Source organism: Hyperolius riggenbachi, chromosome 12 (genome assembly GCF_040937935.1).
Source record: "Hyperolius riggenbachi isolate aHypRig1 chromosome 12, aHypRig1.pri, whole genome shotgun sequence".
NCBI lineage: Eukaryota > Metazoa > Chordata > Amphibia > Anura > Hyperoliidae > Hyperolius > Hyperolius riggenbachi.
In genome coordinates this window covers 48,472,800-48,495,005 of record NC_090657.1, presented here as the reverse complement: position 1 = coordinate 48,495,005, position 22,206 = coordinate 48,472,800, and the positions used below count along the sequence as shown (strand labels likewise).

General features: G+C 45.2%; 1 protein-coding gene across 1 annotated transcript in view; it reads left to right on the top strand.

Moving 5' to 3' along the window:
* Window positions 1–1,501: 1,501 nt before the first annotated feature.
* Window positions 1,502–22,206, top strand: part of LOC137541664 (NXPE family member 2-like) — a 59,009-nt gene continuing 38,304 nt past the window's right edge. Inside the window, exon 1 of the mRNA XM_068263067.1 lies at window positions 1,502–1,532. The gene's annotated coding sequence lies outside the window, so the exon portion shown is untranslated. The remainder of the gene's footprint in view (window positions 1,533–22,206) is intronic.

Sequence of the window (22,206 nt, the reverse complement as noted above, 5' to 3'; positions counted from 1 at the left end):
CTCCCTGCCATTCAGAGTCCCAGGCAAAACTCCACCATGTATCAGAGCGGTGGAAACCGCCGGCTGAGACGCGGAAACAGCCGCCATGCCGCTCACTGTTGCGGCGGCATCTCCGCTATCCATTACACATACCTGATCCCAGCTGCCACTTAAAGTTCTGTCTTTTGGTGCTACACTAAGACTAAATTATTTGCAAAAAAGTGTGTTTATTTTAGAGACACAAGTGATCCCACCTGGCACTGAAATTACTGTTTTTGATTCAACACTAAGACAAAATTAATTGCAATAAAGTGTGTTTTTTTGGGAGACACACCTGATCCCAGCTGCCACTGACAGTACTGTATTTTGGTGCATCACTAAGACAAAATTATTTGCAATACAGCGTGTTTTTTTTGGAGACAACTGATCCCACCTGCCACTGAAAGTACTGTCTTTTGGTACAACACTGCTGTTGGCAGTGCCTGCTGGCAGTGGTGAGTCAGAGGCCCTGTGGGTGCTGTCAGTGGTGAGGATAGGGCCCTGTGGCTGGCCTGGCTGGCAGTGGTGAGGCAGAAGCTCTGTGGGTGGCTGGGTGCTGCTGTCAGCGGTGAGGCAGAGGCTCTGTCCTCTGTGGCTGCAGGCCTGCAGCAGTGCTGTGTGAGGCAGAGGCCCTGTGGGTGTTACTGTCTGCGGTGAGGCTGGGGGCTAGGGACCTGTGGCTGGCCTGGCTGGAAGTTTGCTACGCTGACACTCCCTCCTACCTACCCAAAGCTAAACCCCAAAGCAAATGGCGTCGATAACGCGCGTTCGGGTATTTACAGCCCCGAACCACGTGACCCACTCAGGCCGCGCGTTCGGGTGCACGCTCGGCCAAGTTCGGTGCACGCTCGGCCAATCACAGTAGGGGAGGAGTTCGAGCAGTGTGGCCGAGCATCATCACGAACACCATGCGGTGTTCGGCTGTGTTCAACTCGAACCCGAACGGCCCATTATTCGGGGAATAACGAATAGTTATGTTCGATCAACACTAATAACCAGACAACGGCGAGTAAATAGTAAGAAGAAATTAAAGGGCGCATTTACGAGGAGATATCCACAGTTTTGGAACAGGACTACCACCTTTAATTACCTCTTCCTGTGCATATTGTTTACCTATTTACTTCATGCTATTACTTTTTGTTTTTTCTTATACAATGCAACAAAATGGCCTTTCTGTTTATTCACAACCCTCCCTTTGCTTTTTGAAGTTGTACAGTGTTATCACTTAGCATGAAATATTTTGCTTCAACTGTCTTGTTGTTATACTGTACATCATTATATTTTGTAAACTTGCAGATCAATTAAAACACTTTGAAAAATTCACCACAATGAAGAGAGATTCAGAACTTTTCTGAGAAAGCCAGGATCAGAGGCAGCCCTGTCACAGCACAAGTGAGAGATGCCAGTGTAACACCTCCTACACCTGCCTATGTATGAATAAGCTTTACAGGTGTCCTGACATAGTACAAGATCTGCTCAGGAGAGGAAGCTGCATCCGGGACTGCCTGGATTTGGTAATTGACCTGAACTTTTACTGTGTTAAAGAAAAAAATTTGATAATTTTTAAGGCTTGCTTATGGGAATTTATTGTTTTGTATGTTTGCATAATATTGTTTTCATTTCTTTCTTTCTAATGAGCAGATTTATTATAATTATTAGTGCTACTTACAGATACACTTAGCTTATCTGAATTATTTGCTTACGTAGTTTATATTTTTTTTGTCTTTGGTTGCATGTTGACTTTTATATAGCTAATTTTTATTTTTCACTTGGTTATATTGTTTGGTTAAATAGTTTATTATTTTTCATTTAACTTATATTTGTCCGGGGAGGGTTATTAGTTGTCAGAAGGGAGGGTTATTAGTTGCCTAGGGGGAGGTTTATCAGTTGCCGGGGGGGGGGGGGGGTTATTAGTTCTGTGTGAGTAGAGAGAGGTTAGGTCATAGAGAAACATCAAATATTGCCGATATGTCTCTATATCAATTAAGCTGTAGGAATTTCAGTAAATTTACAGATATTCTACTACTACTATAAAATGCTACCTTAACCAATTTTTTATTGAATTAAGCCCATGCCCAAATTAGTGTGCAGCATTTAAATGTACGTGTTTATGCATTTCCTCGATGTTAGAGAGAGCAGGTTTCCTTCACATCTCATAAACATACTGGCAGCTGGACAGGCTTCTGCACAATGCTTTTTCTAGATTATGTACAAATGGAATGCTGGGTACACACGTTGAGATTTCCCGCTTGATTCGCGGTTCGATTCGATTATTTCAAACGTGCTCGATCGGATTTTGATCTTTCCTGCCGTCGATTTTGCATACTTAACGTAAAAAAAAGATCGCAATCCAATCGAGCATGTTTGAAATAATCGAATCGATACGTTCGATCCCGCGAATCGAGCGGGAAATGTCAACGTGTGTACACAGCATTACACCGTGACTATGTTCTAAGGATTAGACTATGAGCTCCTCTGAGGGACAGTTAATGCATGCATCGCTCCGTGTACTCATAAAGTACTTTGGAAAATGTGTCTCTAAAGAGGAAAATTTGGTTAAAATGTATACATTCGGATTAGAGTAAAGTGCCGTGCAGATTTTTTTCTGAACAGAAAAACAATCAGAAATCCTGACAAGTGGAAACAGTCCCATCCACTTGTATTGTCTATGCGAATCTGCATGCAGGAAAAGCATGCAGATTCGCTCTAGTGGGTTAGGAATTGGGGGTAAGCTGCCCAAATGATCATAGTTATCATCAGTTTGCAGGACAGCACAAAGCTGACACCCAGCTAAATACAGTAGTTATAGGTTTAGCATGGTTGGTTGAGTGAACTTGGAAGTGCATATAATTTCAATGTCAGAACCATGGCACACCCACTCTGTTTTTTGTTGTGAAATCAAGAGCATATTGACCTGGTGACAGCAATTCGGTGGTTGAGCATTCGGTGTTTGGTCAAGTTAGGATCTGCATAAAAAACACTAGTTTTGTATTGAAAACAGCATTTTCGATTTCCAGAAAATTCTCATGAAAATACATTGTATTTTCCTAATATGGTAAAAATTCATCAAAACCTGAATAAAAATTGTTATTTTTACCATGAAAACTTGTTTATTTTAAAGCAAGAAAAATCACGAACTTATCACAAATTATTTTCATTACATTTTCGCTAGAAAGTCAAATTTAACATTGTTTCTGCAAAAATAAATGAAAAAAGAATATCTGCATTATCGCTCTTCACTGCTAGCAGCATTGAAGTATTGTAAGTGCAAGAAGCATAGACAACCAAATGCCCACAGCAATCATTGCAAGCAGACTATTGGTCCACTAGATTGATTGGAAGTTTTAATCAGCTTCTTTGAGGCACCACACACGTATTTTCTAGATTGACGCAATTTTGGGATAAAAGATTGTAAACTATGAAAAAAATTGGTTGGTTAAAAAAACAAGAGAAAAAAAGTGAATAAAGCTTGGTATGTACTGAATAGTTGCATACAATTTTTTTTTTCTGGTTGAATACAATTTCACAATTCATCACACACCATACAATTGTTGATAAAATTGGTCTGACATTTCCAACATGTCCAATCTCAAGAAATCGAAAAAAAAAAACAGGAAATTCAATCAGATTTATCAACTGAAAACAAATAAAAGCTTTCAATTTTTTGGGGGGACAACCTATCGTATTTATCGAATTGATTTAACCTCCTGGGCGATAATCCCGAGCTGAGCTCGGGGTATGTTGCGCAGGAGGATTTCTCAGGCCCTGGTGGGCCGATTTGCATATTTTTTTTTTTGTTACTCGCAGCTAGCACTTTGCTAGCTGTGTATAACTTCCGCTCGCCGCCACTCGCCACCGACCCGCCACTACCCGCCGTGCCACGCACCCCCCAGACCCCTTGCACAACCTGGCCAATCAGTGCCAGGCAGCGCTGAGGGGTGGATCGGGACTCCCTCTGACGCCATGACGTCGATGACATTGGTGACGTCATCGCAAGCGTCGCCATGGCGATGGGGGAAGCCAAGCAGGAGATCCCAGTCTGAACGGAATCTCCTGCTTGCGCTGATTGCCGGAGGCGATCGGAGGGGGTGGGGGGATGCCGCTGCACATGTAATTGTATCGCCCAGAGGGTTAAAATTGGATCTTTGAATTGTATGGTGTGTGGCCGTCTTTACTCTTTTCCTGGTTCTTTCACTCTCCTATATCTAGTTGGTCACTAGTCTGCTTGTAATGATTGCTGTGGGCATTAAAGGGGAACTGAAGAGAGAGCTATATGGAGGCTGTCATGTTTATTTCCTTTTAATTAATACCAGTTGCCTGGCAGCCCTGCTGGTCTATTTCTCTGCAGTAGCATCTGAATAACACCAGAAACAAGCATGCAGCTAGTCTTGTCAGATCTGACTTTAAAGTCTGAAACACCTGATCTGCTGCATGCTTGTTCAGGGGCTATTGCTAATAGTATTAGAGGCAGAGGATCAGCAGGGCTGCCAGGCAACTGGTATTGCTTAAAAGGAAATTAACATGACAGCCTCCATACACCTCTCTCTTCAGTTCCCCTTTAAGTTGCCTATGCCTCTCCCCCTCTACCTTAGGTGCCAGCTATCTTGGATAGACTATCCCAGTTACCATGGTAACCATAGGCATGCTTGTACTGTCATGAGGTTTGTTGTGGAACAATTGCATGCGCTTTGAGCTTGTGCGCACTGACATGCTCCACACTTATTGGTCATTACTGGTGGAGTGCGATAGGCTGAACAAGAGGGCTTGTTGCCAACCTTTAAATATTCACGCCTACTCCATGGCGTTGAGCCTTTCCATGGATACTATCGCTGTGATTAAGCTGCATTTAATCTGCACCCAAATTGCACTGGCAGGCGGGACGCTGAGCTGCACAGCAAGTGCACAGTTCAGCCTCCCATCTGAAAGAGGCCTTAAAGGGGTCTGTGACAATGTGCGCATAGTGTAAAACTTGCCGACCCAATATATGCTATTACACATCTGAAAATAAACCTATATGCATTCTACTGGTGCCCACATGATCCTCTGAAGGTTACAGAGATTTCTTTGAAATATAATGCTGGGAAAACCCCACCACATGTGAAAGGTGCATCATACAAAAAAAAACAAGTTTTGCTAATTTAGTAACCTTTGCAACTCCAAAAAGTGGAAATAAAGTCAACACCGATAAGGTGTCTGCTAATATTTACATTTCCAATACTGACTTGCTAGTCTAGATTCCTGCAAGCTGAAATACAGACTGCCACGACGTTCTGCTGCACCTCATTACTGTAGGTCAGCTCTGGAGGTGTGGTGAAGTCAGTTCTATTGTCCTCCTTTCCTCTCACTCATGCTGGCAGCAGCAGCACCCAATCGTGCCTTTTTTTTTTATAAACTGAACTCTGAGCTACTGATGCCTTATAAAAAGGCAAAGTGTACACAGCAATATGCATACAAGAGTGACTCACAAAGTAACACATTGCGACAGAGTGCGCATGCATAATTATATACTGGGGAGGATGGTTATTTTTACGAGCAATATAAAGTTGTTGATGGACAGCATCATTTGTTGACTTTTTTTACAAACTGTAGATATACGAAAGTTTGGCAATAGAAGCGCCAGATACTACAAGACAGCTTCAAAAGTCATTGTTTTGAAGACCATGCCTTAAAGAGAATCTGTATTGTTAAAATCGCACAAAAGTAAACATACCAGTGCGTTAGGGGACATCTCCTATTACCCTCTGTCACAATTTCGCCGCTCCTCGCCGCATTAAAAGTGGTTAAAAACAGTTTTAAAAAGTTTGTTTATAAACAAACAAAATGGCCACCAAAACAGGAAGTAGGATGATGTACAGTATGTCCACACATAGAAAATACATTCATACACAAGCAGGCTGTATACATTCTTCCGTTTGTATCTCAAGAGATCATTATACACAGGCAGTGTGCATAGAGGGGCCAGGAGGGGGGAGATGCATCACAGAACCACAACACTGAAGAACTTGGCAGCCTTCCAGACACAGGCTGACAAGTCTGACAAGAGAGAGATAAGATGATTTATTACAGAGATGGTGATAGTAGAACGTGCTGCAGTAAGCCAGAACACATTAGAATAGCTTTTGGAACTTGTAGGATGATAAAAAACAGGATGCAATTTTTGTTACGGAGTCTCTTTAATGGGTGAGAGCTGTTTTTGGTAACACAAAGGGGACCTTCATATTAGGTAGGTGGTTTGAGGGGAAGTGCACACTACCATACAATTCTTTTTGTGTGTGTTTGTTCCCCATTCTGTTTTTCTCCATGGTAAAATATCAAACAACTTTCTGCTTTTGTAAGCATATCAGGAGTGTTTCTAATTCTATTGTTTATTGCCAAAAACTACAAGACAAATAACATTTAGGCCTGGTTCACATTAGCGTTTTTTTGTGGAGCCGGCCATACGGATCCTGCCATCTGGATCTGGCCAAACGGTCCATTTTTACAGCCAGTGTGCTGTAAACGTCCGTTTTCCTTTGGTTCCTATTGCGCTGCAAAACCTTCCGTTTCCGGTCCACTGAGCACAACTGTCCGGAAAATTAGGTCCTGCAGCATTTTTTTGTCCGTCCAGCGGAATGGACAACGGATGTGTGTGGCCGGATCTGGCACTAAAATGCTTTATCGGGCTTTATATTGCGTTTTTCTCCTGGTGGACTCAAAGTCCTTGAGCTGCAGCCACTAGGACACACTCCGTAGGCAGTAGCAGTGTTAAGGAGTCTAGCCCAAGGACTTCTTAATGCATAGGTGCTGGCTTACCAAACAAGAAGAGCTGAGATTTGAACCCAGGAAATGTGTGTCAGAGGAAGAGTCGTTAACCATTACCCTATCCAATTAAATATTGCACATAGAAAACACGAACAAAAATGTGATCATAGAGCAACCGAAACTTGACTGTGCTATTGCAGGTACAAGTGTGAACCCTGCCTTAGACTATCTACTACTGCATTAAAGTTTTTTTTTAATTCATCTTAAAGGGAAAACATGAAGAAATACATTATTTCTCCAATGTAATCCCCTATAGTTTTAAAACAAACAAAGCTAGTGTAAATCAAACACACACATTTTATTTGCCCATTTGTCCTGGCTTATAGCAGTGGCTGGATATTATAGTGGTTAAGGGCTCTGCCTCTGATATAGGAGGCCTGGGTTCAAACTCTGCTCCCTAACACTGCTACTGCCCACTGAGTGTGCTCTAGTGACTGCCTCACAAGTGCTTTGAGTCCAACAGGAGAAAAATGCTATACAAATAAAAGAATTATTGTTATTATTACAACATATAAATGATGTTCCAACACAGTATTTCTTTTTTTTTATTCCTGATCAATACTTTTTTTTCAAATAAGTTTTATTGAATTTTACACATAAAACATAACAGAACACAGCACCCCCAACAACCCCTCCCCCAACCCCTGCCCTTCCTCTCGTGATGTCTGCAGGGTTACTTCAGTTGAGAACGAGTGAGGCGGTTGGTAACCAACCTAGAACTATGCCTCATAGTCTACTCCGTGTTCCCTGAGATACTCTACCCATGGGGTCCAGATTCTTTTGAATTTTAGCGGACAGTTGCGTTGGATGTATGTCAATTTGTATAGCGGGAGTGCCGAGTTAATGATTTTAACCCATTCTGCCACTGTTGGTGCAGTGGGTTGTATCCAGTGTAAAATAATGGTTTTCCGCGCATAATAACTCAACAGGTCCCATAACAGTATCAAATTCCTGGCTTTTAGGATTTTGCCAGAAATTCCCAACAAGTGTATCTTGGGATCAAGGGAGATATGTTGCTCGAACACCTTTTGAAGCAGGTTGTTGATTCCTACCCAGTATGGTTGCAGGTGAGAACATCCCCACATCATATGAATAAAGTCCCCAGGCAAAACGCCACGTCTAGGGCATTCATCCGTTCTGTCTAAGAACATTCGAGCCATACGGGTGGGGGTATAATAGATTCTATATAGAAACTTCATTTGGATCTTTCATGGATATAAGATATTCACCTGTGGCTTCCAACAAATCCCTCCAGTCTGATTCCTCCAGATCAGGCACATCATTGCTCCAGCTCTGAAAGGCTTTATCCACTCTGGAGGACCCTGTGTCTATTAAAGTAGCATAGATAGTGGATAAAGGTGATTCTACTTGTTTCCGAAGGAGTAAAGATTGTAATGGGTCAGATTTTAGGGTGAGAGAGTTGGGAAATTGAGCTTGCGCCGCATGTCTGACCTTGAGGTATCTGAAAAACATTTTGTTTTGGAGTGTAAATTTGGATTTTAATTGATTAAACATTGATAATTGACCATTAGGGAGTAAATGCTGAAGCCATTTGATCCCCTGTTTAGCCCACAACAAGGGGTCGGGGACAGCCATGAAGTGAGGGAAGTTAGGATTGCACCACAGGGGAGCAAATGGGGAGAATACGTCTTGTTCCTTATATTTCAGTCTGGCAGCTTTCCATACCTTAATGGTTAGCTTCATAGGAGTGGGCAACTGTTCCAAAGCTCTCTCTCCCCTAAAGGGAAGAAGAGAGAGACCTTCATAAGATCCCACCACAGCAGCTTCCAGCGTGATCGCTGTGTTCCTATCCTCTTGGGCGAACCACCAACGAATGGTTACGAGTGCGGAGGCCCAAAAATACAGTTTAAAATTGGGAAGGGCTATACCTCCCAGGGTAGTAGGGAGTTTCTCAGTCGCGACTGAGATCAGTGGTGTCCCTCCGCTCCATAAGAGATTCAACAGGATTTTGTCTATTTTGTTAAAGATGTATCTCGGGACCCATATCGGAGTTTGCCTGAAGATGTAAGTTAGTCTAGGTAGGTATAACATTTTAATAAGGTTAGACCTGCCAGTCACCGTCAGGGGGAGTGTAGCCCACATTTTACAGTGTTTTTTTAAGGGAGTTTAAAATGGGATTGAGATTAATTTTAAGGTAGTCTGTTATTGGATATTGGATATGGATACCCAAATACTTGAACGCTGATACCCACTGTAATGGGGTAGCAGCTGCCGTTTCTCTAGCTCTACCGTCAATCAGAAAAATTGAGGATTTCCCCCAGTTGATACAAAGCCCTGAGTATACCCCAAATTCTTCTATAATAGTTAATAGTTTAGTCAATGATTCATTGGCATCCCCCGGGAAGAGAAGAAGATCATTGGCATACAGCGCGACTTTCTCCACTAGTTTACCAACGTGGAGACCCTGAATTTTCAAGTGGTTCTATGGCCAAGGAGAATAGAAATGGTGACAAGGGGCAACCTTGTCTAGTTCCCCTGTATAGGTTGAATGGATGAGACATAGTCCCATTTGTTAGAACCCTTGCTCTGGGAGTGGCATATAAGAGTTTTATCCAACCAATAAAGTTGAGACCGAATCCGAAGGATTCAAGTACGGACCATAAATATTGCCACTCCACATAGTCAAAGGCCTTTTCAGAGTCTAAGGAGACGATCACTCTTTGGCCAGAATTATCATGTTTAATTGCTAGATTTGTAAAATAATCTTCTTAGGTTGACGTCAGTCCCCCTCCCTGGCATAAAGCTTGTTTGATCTTGCCCCTGGAATAGGCTGAGTAAGCGTGGGGATAGTAGGTCTGAGTAGATTTTATAAAACTCAGCTGGAATGCCGTCTAGTCCTGGAGCCTTATTAGATAGATTGTAGTGAAGATATTGCTGTGTTAATCTCATCTTCTGTTATATCCTTTTCTAAAGATTTAGTTTGTTCTGCTGATAGTTTAGGGAACGGGATGTTCGCGATATATTCATACAATAAATTTGTGGATTGATGGAATATAGTGCTATATAATTTTTTATAATAGCCGGCAAATTCAGAGGTAACATCGTTGGGATCTGTTAACCTGATCCCACCTGAAGAGCATATTGCGGGGATAGTGGTGATTGGGGTATGTTCCTTAGTCAGCCCTTATTTGCCGAAATAGCATTAATATACCCTCATGACATACATAGTATAAAATATGAGTCCCATAACTACTTACGTATTTTTTAAAATGCTGCTACTTTTTTTTAAAAAAAGTGTTTTATTCAGTAACTATGGGGGCAGAGGAGAGGGGAAGGAAGGTTTAATTTATTTTATAGAGTGTAAAATATACTGTAAAATGTGTAATTTTTTTTACTACTAGATGGCCCCATACACATTAGGCTGCTTACACACCAAGACGTTACAGGCGCACGTTAGTGCGCCTCTAATGCTCCCCCAACGCACAGCAATGTAACACAAGTGGGCTGTTCACACAGCCCACGTTGCGTTACATGTAACGCTGCATGTTCTCCGCAAAGTGCAGCATGCTACGGCGTTGGAGCGGCTATAGCCGCGTTAGACTGTTTGCACATGCGCAGTGGGGGGCGGAGAGGAGGCGGGAAGAGCCAGCTACAGTAGCCGCGCACATGGCTACTTAATATTCACTGCACTGGCGGGCGCTGATTGGCCGGCGGGACCACGTGATGCGGAGTGTCTCGCTCCGCATCACGTGGACCCGCTGGCCAATCAGCGCCACTCTGGGAGACATTATAGGAATCGAGCCGCCTAACGCGGCTCACTCTACCGTCGGCTCTTGCAGCACCATACGTTGTGTTAGGTGCACGTTATGCGACCTTAACGTAGCACCTAACGCAACGTCTTGGTGTGCAAGTAGCCTTATTCTGAGTGCTCTGAACAGAGTTCAAAGCACACAGGCAGTATTGTTACAGGAAAGATCATTGGCTTTTCGTTGAAGCCATGACCTTTTCATTAAAGACACTTTGATTGGCTCAGGAAACACATGTTCCTGTTCACCATTTAACCACTGCAGCCTTCAGTGTTGTTTCACCTTATGCATCCGAGCAACTTTCACCTCCAATTTATTTGCCAATAACTTTATCACTACATATCACACTGAAATTATCTATATCTTGTTTTTTTGCCACCATTTAGGCTTTCTCCGAGTGGTACATTTTGGTAAGAATTATTTTATACTAAATCCATTTTAACAGGAAGCTTAAGAAAAAAAATCATTATTTCTCAGTTTTCAGCTATTATAGTTTTAAAATAGTACATGCTACCATAACTAAAACCCATATATTTTATTTGCCCATTTGTCCTGGTTATAACATCATTGAAATTATGTCCCTAACACAATGTATGGTGCCAATATTTTATTTGGAAATAAAGGTGCATTTTTTAAGTTTTGCATCCATCACTTATTACAAGCCCATAATTTAAAATAAAAAATAACAGTAATATACCTTACCACATACATATTAAAAATGTTCAGTCCGTAGGGTAACTATTTATGTATTTTATGTACTACTGACACGCGCTAAATCACTACAGCAATTTATTAATATCTTCAAAAGATTAAAACACATAAAATTAGTCAACAAAGGCAGTTCATGCATGAATTTACCAGCAGATGCAGATTGTGACAATTGGTCCATTAGATCCAATGCAACTCTAATGCTAGGTACACACCATACATTTTTCTGTAGATCTACCTGCCAGATAGATAATTTCCAACATGTTGGAAATTATGTATCTAACCATCTATCTGCCTAGCAATTAATAACCAGTCTCTACCAGTACTTTACAAAAAATAATCTAACAGAAAATCTAACAGAAAAAAATCTAACAGAAAATTGTATAGTGTGCACTAGGCATAAAGGCCATCGATCTACTGCCACCAGCAGATCAACCTAGATTTTCCATCCTGTCAGATAGATAGATCAAATTGATGGAAATTGGCCACAATTTGATCGATTGATAGATTTGAAAGAATTGATTTCTGATTGATTCCATAGAATCAAACAATCGATCGATGGCTGAAATCGACCAGTGTATGGGCCCCTTAACCTCTTGAGGACCATGGTGTTAAACCCCCCTAGTGACCAGGCTAATTTAAGCTTAATTGGCCACTGCAGCTTTAAGGCCAAGCTGCAGGGCCGTACAACTCTGCACACAAGTGATTCCCCCCCTTTTTTTTTATAAATATTTATTTGGTTTTTTTAAAAATATTTTTTGCTATTTTCTCTCTCTTTTTTTTCTAAATCCCCTCCTTCCCCCCAGCCGGCTAATCATGGCGATCACAGAGGCGCTCAGTGTGGTTTTGATGCTGTTAAGTGACATAATCAGAGGTGAACTCTGAGGTCACATCATTTACTTCCTGTCACTATTAGGTATATATTCAGAGTGGGTGCTTGGCAGTAACTAGCTTGACAAAGGCGTGGATACGCCGAAACGCATTGCGAAGTTACTGCATCCAGTGACCAGAGGATAGGCTCCCGGTGTCCATTCAACATCCAGGACCACCCCCGCTGCTGGCCACAGAGGAGGAACAGGTTGCCATCCAAGGTCTTTTGTCTTGGGGTGTTTACCCATGATATGCCTGCTGTTTTCTACAATTTTGTAAGTGTTTTTAACCCTTGCGTGGTATCCAATTAAAAGGTTTAATACACTACGGAGCGCTCCTCCCTTTTCTACTTTTCTTTTTTGTACTATAATCATGGCAATCGGCTGTCATAGGCTTCTGCTCTGCCCACCAAGCAGGAGATGCGCGCACCCTGCGCACGATCTCCTGCAAACTGCTGCCCCAGGACTTTACGCCAATCAGCGTCAGCTGGTCCTGGAGCTGCCGCCGCGGCGAGGAAAATTGTTAGTTTAGCAATACAGAATATAAAATGGAGGCAGAGGAGGTAGAAGGAATCTTATATGTACCATATGAATAAACAGTCCGGGCACTGTCCTGTTACTTGCATTTAATGCCAAACGTCATTGCCAGATAAACATCAGAAGTTCAATGGATACATACATCAGACTTGCATCAGACGTGATACATCAAACCTGTGTCCGTTGTGTGTGTGGTTGATGGAAGGAGGTGCGGTGACCGGGGGATGAGTGGACGGGCACAACAGCCGTTTTGCGCTGTTACAGCCCGGACAAGCACGTGAGCAAGCGCTGTAACATCGTGAAACGGCTGTTGTGCCCGTCCACTCATCCCCCGGTCACCGCACCTCCTTCCATCAACCACACACACAACGGACACAGGTTTGATGTATCACGTCTGATGCAAGTCTGATGTATGTATCCATTGAACTTCTGATGTTTATCTGGCAATGACGTTTGGCATTAAATGCAAGTAACAGGACAGTGCACGGACTGTTTATTTATATGAGGTGAATACAAAAAGAGAAACACAGAGAGCCCAATATAGTGTAGCATGTATTGGATTTGATGGATAGTGTAAGTAAGTAAATTGATACTCACAAACCAGAGTTACCCGATAGGTAACCACTGTCAATGTAGGTGGGGAGATTAAGACCTGTCCCCACTCAGGATTAAGATGTGGCTCTCTGTAGATTGGAAAGAAGGTGGTACATCACTCCTCCAACAGGGGTGGACACAGGTATCACAGGAATTGAACAGAGGCACCAACAGGATAAAATATGCTAAAAACTTTAAAATTGCTGAGGAGGTTGTGATGGACTTACCTCCTCAAAGCAGACATGAAACTGTCAATTTTCAAAGGTTCAGATTTATTAATATATTTCAAAAAACCAATTGAAACACGTTTCACAGGTGTGGCCCAGCTTCATCAGGCAATAGGGGGTGGAGCATACAGCAACAAGTGTCTATATCTCAGCCAAGTGCCTCTGTGCTAGGCATTGCATTGTTTTTTTTTGGAGTATATTAATAAATCTAAACCTTTGAAGATTGACATCTTCATGTTTGTTTACTGATATGGTACACATTTGAATTTTCTTACTTCTTTGTGATACCAGAAGCACATCTCTGTCAGCTGATGACAGCTTAAAGGGAACCTGAAGTGAGTAAAATTATTTAAAGTAAACACATGATGTAGCTGCAAATAAATATTACAGTGGCTAGCAAAAGTATTCGGCCCCCTTGAAGTTTTCCACATTTTGTCGTATTACTGCCACAAACATGAATCAATTTTATTGGAATTCCACATGAAAGACCAATACAAAGTGGTGTACATGTGACAAATGGAACGCAAATCATACATGATTCCAAACATTTTTTTACAAATAAATAACTGCAAAGTGGGGTGTGCGTAATTATTCAGCCCCCTTTGGTCTGAGTGCAGTCAGTTGCCCATAGACATTGCCTGATGGGTGCTAATGACTAAATAGAGTGCACCTGTGTGTAATCTAATGTCAGTACAAATACAGCTGCTCTGTGACGGCCTCAGAGGTTGTATAAGAGAATATTGGGAGCAACAACACCATGAAGTCCAAAGAACACACCAGACAGGTCAGGGATAAAGTTATTGAGAAATTTAAAGCAGGCTTAGGCTACAAAAAGATTTCCAAAGCCTTAAACATCCCACGGAGCACTGTTCAAGCGATCATTCAGAAATGGAAGGAGTATGGCACAACTGTAAACCTACCAAGACAAGGCCATCCACCTAAACTCACAGGCCGAACAAGAAGAGCGCTAATCAGAAATGCAGTCAAGAGGCCCATGGTGACTCTGGACGAGCTGCAGAGGTCTATAGCTCAGGTGGGGGAATCTGTCCATAGGACAACTATTAGTCGTGCACTGCACAAAGTTGGCTCTTATGGAAGAGTGACAAGTAGAAAGCCATTGTTAACAGAAAAGCATAAGATGTCCCGTTTGCAGTTTGCCACAAGCCATGTGGGGGACACAGCAAACATGTGAAAGAAGGTGCTCTGGTCAGATGAGATCAAAATGGAACTTTTTGGCCAAAATGCAAAACGCTATGTGTGTGTGAGAAAGCGCGGAGGAGCCGCCGCCATGAGCCAGCGGCGGGCGGCTCCTTCCGCACTCAGCTTTCACTTGCACGGAGAGGCAGCCGCCTCCTCGCATCATGAGGCGGCTGCCTCCGTGCATGAGCCCGCAGGACGCGGCGAAACCGCCGCGTTGGGTGCAGCAGGTAGCCAGCAGGTCCCCGCTGCGGAGTCACCGCCGGGCGGGGCTGCGCTGGCTGGGACTCGTAGTCCCTCTAGTTTTAGAGTGACGCGCGCGCGCGCACTCAGGCAGGGGATATATGGCAGCAAGGGAGGAATCAGCTGACCAGGCTGGTCAGCTGATCCTGGCTCCACACCTCATTGGTCCAGCACTTAGGGAGGTGCTGGAGAGAGGATCATGTATATATACTGCTAGCTGTTCATTTGTTCCTTGTCTGGCGTTGCGTTCACATACGTGGGAGCACCCAGATCCGTTAGTCAGATCCGTTAGTGTGCCGGGACCAGCTGGAGCTGTAATCCTACACTAAGCTAGATTGGTTGATAGCTTAAAGTACTAGTTTGATTGTGATTATCTGTTATGACCTTTGCCTGCCTCGACTATCCTTCTGAACTTTGACCTTGTACCTCGTTATCTCTGATACTCCGTTGCTGAACCCAGCCTGTACCTTGACTCCGCCTCTGCCTCCTGATTTTGTACCCCGATATTTCTGATACCTGTTGCCAAACCCTGCCTGTACCTAGACTCCGCCTCTGCCTACTGTATCTGTACTTTATCTGTCCGTGTGTTTACGACCTGGCTTGTCCGACCTCGAGAACCGACCTCACGATTGGAGGCGGTTCCTCGTCCTGTTAGTGACACTTGCGCCTGAGTGTCACTTTCGGACTCACCTTCCCACTGTTAGCCTGACTCCTCCCGTCTTGGAGAGCTCAGACTTGTGGAAGGAGTCTGTGCAGTTCCCCTTGCTGCACTGAGGCTTGTCCTCTGTATTACTGTTGCACCAATCACATCACTCTACTCAGGTGACCAGAGGTTAGCTAGTATATTGGATTATCGGTGATACTGCAGATCACATATAATCTGGTATACGTCTGCATTTCCCGTGATACTGCAGATCACCGGTAATCAGACCTCTCTGTGCTTCACCGAGCGTTACAGAACGCCAGACCACAAAACAGATGGAATCACGCGCTGATCCTCTGACTGTGCTTGCCACTTCGGTGGATAACATTCATCAAGCACTGGGCCAGCACAAAGCCTTAATCGATGCCTTATCAGGCTCTGTGAAAACCCTTCAGGTGTCAGTTGATTCAGTACGTTCCCCTCCTAGTGATGACATACGCATGCCTGTGCCTGATAAGTTTTCCGGCCACAAGTCTGACTTCCGGAATTTCAGGAGTAGACTGTTGTCGTATTTTGAATTGAGACCCCGATCCTCGGGGACTGAGACCCAACGGGTCATCTTTATTAAAACCTTGTTGACTGGGGACTCCCAGTCCTGGGCATATAACCTGCCTCCTACCGATACCGCTCTGACCTCGGTAGACGAGTTCTTTAAGGCCATGGCCATAATCTACGACGACCCTGACCTTGCTGCGACCTCAGAGCGGAAGCTCAAACTTTTGCGGCAAGGCAGAGGTTCGGTCGAGGATTATGCGGCGGAGTTCCGTAGGTGGTCAATCACCTCTAGATTTGATAACTTCGCTCTAATGGATTATTTTCTGTCTGGGTTGACGGAGGAGGTCTCTGACTTAATGTTGACTGTACCAGAGCCCAAGACAGTTGATGAGGCCATATCATCGGCCATTCGTGTAGATCGCAGGCTACGCCATCAGAGACAGGCTAGGGGAAGTCACCGTGTCAGGGTGACTTCGTACACGGCACCGGTTGCTGCAGCCTCCGAAACAGCACCTCCGCCTGTCCCACCCTTTCCGGCCTTGCCTCCACCAGAGCCGATGCAAATTGGTCGATCAAAACTGACCCAGGTGGAGCGAAGGCGGAGGATGATGGAACAACTGTGCCTATACTGTGCAGAGGCAGGGCATAGGGTGCGAAACTGCCCCAATAGGGCGGGAAACGGGTCTGCCTAGGAGTAGTGGGGGGTGACACCCTAGGCACACAAACTTCACCCCTTAAAGAGAAAAAATTACTTCTCCCGTGTACGGTCACATGGGATGATAAATCTGTTGCCACTGAAGCCTTCATTGATTCCGGCTCAGCGGCTAACTTTATGAATTTTGAGTTTGCTCAGGAGTTGGGTTTACCACTCACTCCCGTGAGACCCCCCATCCAGGTCACGGCAGTTGACGACTCCCCTTTGCAGCGGAATTGTCCCCTGTCACAGACTCCGTTTGTGAGACTCACCATAGGGGTTTTACACGGGGAACAGTTACAGTTTTATGTTTTGCATATGTCCACCTCCACTATTATCCTAGGCATGCCTTGGTTGCAGGTACATTCCCCACAAATAGACTGGGCCACAGGACAGTTGACGGCATGGTCACCTCACTGTTTCCAGCAGTGTTTGGGGAGACTAACGTTGGGTCTAACCAAGGTACAGGTGGAAGGTGTACCAGAGCAATACGCAGATTATGCCGATGTGTTTTGTCCCAAGGCCGCGGATAAGTTGCCCCCGCATCGTCCATTCGACTGTCCCATTGACCTTCGTTCCGGTTGTGTGCCTCCTCGAGGCCATTTATATAACTTGTCTGGCCCCGAGAAACTTGCCATGCAGGAATACATTCGTGAGAACTTGGCAAAGGGCTTCATTAGGCCGTCCCGGTCGCCCGCTGGGGCAGGCTTCTTTTTTGTCAAAAAAAAAGATGGGGGGTTACGGCCTTGCATCGATTATCGAGGTCTCAATAAAATCACTGTGAAGAATCGCTACCCGTTACCACTTATTGACGATTTGTTCACACAGGTCACTGAGGCTAGCATATTTTCAAAACTGGATTTACGGGGGGCATACAACCTGGTGCGTATAAGGAAGGGCGATGAATGGAAGACGGCCTTCAATACCCCTGATGGGCATTACGAGTATAGGGTGATGCCCTTCGGGTTGTGTAATGCCCCGGCCGTCTTCCAGGAACTCATCAATGAGGTTTTTCGGGAGGTATTGGGAAAGTTCGTTTTAGTCTATCTTGACGACATTCTCATTTTTTCTAACAACCTCTCGGAACACAGAACCCATGTCAGGATGGTGTTAGACAAACTGAGGCAAAATCTCTTATACGCCAAGCTCGAAAAATGTATTTTCGAGGTCACGTCGGTTGCGTTTTTGGGGTATATAATCTCCACCTCAGGTTTGTCTATGGACCCTGCCAAGGTTTCCGCGGTCCTGGAGTGGCCGCAGCCGGTGGGGTTAAAACCATTGCAACGGTTCTTGGGGTTTGCGAACTATTATAGAAGGTTTATAAAGGGGTACTCCACAGTGGTCGCCCCTCTCACTAGCCTTACTAAAAAAGGGGCAGACACCACTCATTGGCCTCCCGAGGCAGTACAGGCTTTTTCTAAGTTAAAGGGGTTGTTCTGTTCAGCTCCCATACTCAGACACGTTGACACCTCTGTTCCATTTATTGTTGAGGTGGACGCCTCAGAGATCGGGGTGGGGGCTGTGCTGTCCCAGCGTTCTGGTCTCCAGGGTAGACTACACCCGTGTGCCTATTTTTCCCGAAGGTTCTCTCCGGCAGAGAGAAACTATGACATAGGCAACAGGGAACTCCTAGCCATCAAGTTGGCCTTCGAAGAGTGGCGTCATTGGCTAGAGGGAGCTGAGCACACTATCACGGTTTATACCGACCACAAAAACCTAGAATACATCGAGGGGGCTAAGAGATTGAGCCCAAGGCAGGCTCGATGGTCACTATTCTTCTCGAGATTTACATTTTTGATCACGTATACGCCAGGGAGTAAGAATACCAAGGCAGACGCTCTTTCTAGGTGTTTTGAGCCAGAGACAGCACAGCCCCCTGTTCCTGAGACCATTGTCCCACGAAATGTGGTGTTAGCCGCCACCGAGACTTGGGAGGACTGGGGAGAGACTTTGAGTCCTTTTCAGCAGGATATCCCAGAGGGGAAACCAGACGGGGTATTATTTGTTCCGTTACCATTCCGTCTCCAGATCTTGGAGATGGTTCACTCCCATAAGAATGCGGGACATCCGGGAGCATCTAGGACGCAGGATCTCGTGGCCAGATGTGCATGGTGGCCCTCGTTAGCCGCTGACTGTAAAGAATTTGTCAGGGAATGTGCGGTGTGCGCAAAAAGCAAGCCCTCCCGGCTGGCATCTGTAGGTACCTTGCAGCCTTTACCCACCCCGAGCGAACCATGGACCCATTTGTCCATGGATTTCGTGGGAGAGCTTCCCAGATCTGAAGGCATGTCAGTTATTTGGGTGGTGGTCGACCGTTTTAGTAAGATGGCCCACTTCGTGCCTTTGAAAGGACTCCCCTCGGCCCAGGAACTGGCCGATTTATTTGTCATCCATGTCTTTAGGCTGCATGGCATTCCAGAGGACATAGTATCTGATCGGGGAGTTCAGTTTATTTCGAAATTTTGGAGGGCATTTTGTCACCTGATGGGCATGAAATTGTCATTTTCCTCAGGGTATCACCCACAGACAAATGGCCAGACGGAGAGGGTCAACCAGTCGTTAGAACAATTTTTGAGATGCTACGTTGCTGAGGCACAGAGTGATTGGGTGAAATATTTACCTTATGCAGAATTTGCCCACAATAACTTAAAGAGTTCGTCCTCAGGTTTCTGCCCGTTTCAGATTGTGACCGGTAAACTGCCTAAATTCTCCCCACTGCCAGTTGCGGCCACTCCGTTCCCAGCCTTGGAGATATGGCTAAGATCATTTAAGGACATGTGGTGGATCATCAAGAATAACCTTGTAAAGGCATTCCAGAGTCAGAAAAGTCAGGCTGACAAGAGACGCTCATTAGAATGGAAATTCCAACCAGGAGATTTGGTTTGGGTGTCAACCCGTCACTTGACCCTGAAACAACCCTCTGACAAACTTGGTCCCAGGTTCGTGGGTCCATTCCCGGTTACTAGGAAGATCAACAATGTCACATATGCCATTGATCTTCCCACCAGCATGCGTGGAGTGAGGTCTTTCCACGTGTCGCTTCTCAAACCCGCAGTCCAGGTGGGTCCCACTCCTCCTCCTCCTGTCTTAGTCGATGCCCAGCCCGAGTATGAGGTGGAAAAGATCATAGATTCACGCACGGTGCAGAACTCGGTGCAATATCTCGTACATTGGAAGGGGTACGGCATTGAGGAGAGGCAATGGGTGCCTGGGAACCGCATGCATGCGGACGAGTTGGTGAGAGAGTTTCATGCTGCACATCCAGGGAAACCTGGAAGGAGCTGTCCGGAGTCCACTCCTCGGGGGGGGGGGGGTACTGTGAGAAAGCGCGGAGGAGCCGCCGCCATGAGCCAGCGGCGGGCGGCTCCTTCCGCACTCAGCTTTCACTTGCATGGAGAGGCAGCCGCCTCCTCGCATCATGAGGCGGCTGCCTCCGTGCATGAGCCCGCAGGACGCGGCGAAACCGCCGCGTTGGGTGCAGCAGGTAGCCAGCAGGTCCCCGCTGCGGAGTCACCGCCGGGCGGGGCTGCGCTGGCTGGGACTCGTAGTCCCTCTAGTTTTAGAGTGACGCGCGCGCGCGCACTCAGGCAGGGGATATATGGCAGCAAGGGAGGAATCAGCTGACCAGGCTGGTCAGCTGATCCTGGCTCCACACCTCATTGGTCCAGCACTTAGGGAGGTGCTGGAGAGAGGATCATGTATATATACTGCTAGCTGTTCATTTGTTCCTTGTCTGGCGTTGCGTTCACATACGTGGGAGCACCCAGATCCGTTAGTCAGATCCGTTAGTGTGCCGGGACCAGCTGGAGCTGTAATCCTACACTAAGCTAGATTGGTTGATAGCTTAAAGTACTAGTTTGATTGTGATTATCTGTTATGACCTTTGCCTGCCTCGACTATCCTTCTGAACTTTGACCTTGTACCTCGTTATCTCTGATACTCCGTTGCTGAACCCAGCCTGTACCTTGACTCCGCCTCTGCCTCCTGATTTTGTACCCCGATATTTCTGATACCTGTTGCCAAACCCTGCCTGTACCTAGACTCCGCCTCTGCCTACTGTATCTGTACTTTATCTGTCCGTGTGTTTACGACCTGGCTTGTCCGACCTCGAGAACCGACCTCACGATTGGAGGCGGTTCCTCATCCTGTTAGTGACACTTGCGCCTGAGTGTCACTTTCGGACTCACCTTCCCACTGTTAGCCTGACTCCTCCCGTCTTGGAGAGCTCAGACTTGTGGAAGGAGTCTGTGCAGTTCCCCTTGCTGCACTGAGGCTTGTCCTCTGTATTACTGTTGCACCAATCACATCACTCTACTCAGGTGACCAGAGGTTAGCTAGTATATTGGATTATCGGTGATACTGCAGATCACATATAATCTGGTATACGTCTGCATTTCCCGTGATACTGCAGATCACCGGTAATCAGACCTCTCTGTGCTTCACCGAGCGTTACAGTGTGGCAGAAAACAAACACTGCACATCACTCATAACACACCATCCCCACTGTCAGTAATGGTGGTGGCAGCATCATGCTCGGGGGGTGCTTCACTTCAGCAGGGACAGGGAAGCTGGTCAAAGTTGATGGGAAGATGGATGGAACCAAATATAGGGCAATCTTGGAAGAAAACCTCTTGGAGTCTGCAAAAGACTTGAGACTGGGGCGGAGGTTCATCTTCCAGCAGGACACCGACCCTAAACATAAAGCCAGGGCAACAATGGAATGGTTTAAAACAAAACATATCCAAGTGTTAGAATAGCCCAGTCAAAGTCCAGATCTAAATCCAATCGAGAATCTGTGGCAAGATCTGAAAACTGCTGTTCACAAACGCTGTCCATCTAATCTGTCTGAGCTGGAGCTGTTTTGCAAAGAAGAATGGGCAAGGATTTCAGTCTCTAGATGTGCAGAGCTAGTAGAGACATACCCTAAAAGACTGGCAGCTGTAATTGTAGCAAAAGGTGGTTCTACAAAGTATTGACTGAGGGGGCTGAATAATTACGCACACCCCACTTTGCAGTTATTTGTTTGGAATCATGTATGATTTTCATTCCACTTCTCACGTGTACACCACTTTGTATTGGTCTTTCACGTGGAATTCCAATAAAATTGATTCATGTTTGTAGCAGTAATGTGACAAAATGTGGAAAACTTCAAGGGGGCTGAATACTTTTGCAAGCCACTGTACATACTTACCTCACTGTCAGTTCCTCTCAGTAGCTAACCATTTTCTTCTTACAGCGATCCCTTCCAGTTCTGACAAAATATACCAGTTGCTGTCAGTTATATAGCAGCAGCTGTCAGTTACAACTTAATGTGCAAGGCAATGTCCATGTTTCCCTATGGCTCAAGTGGGTG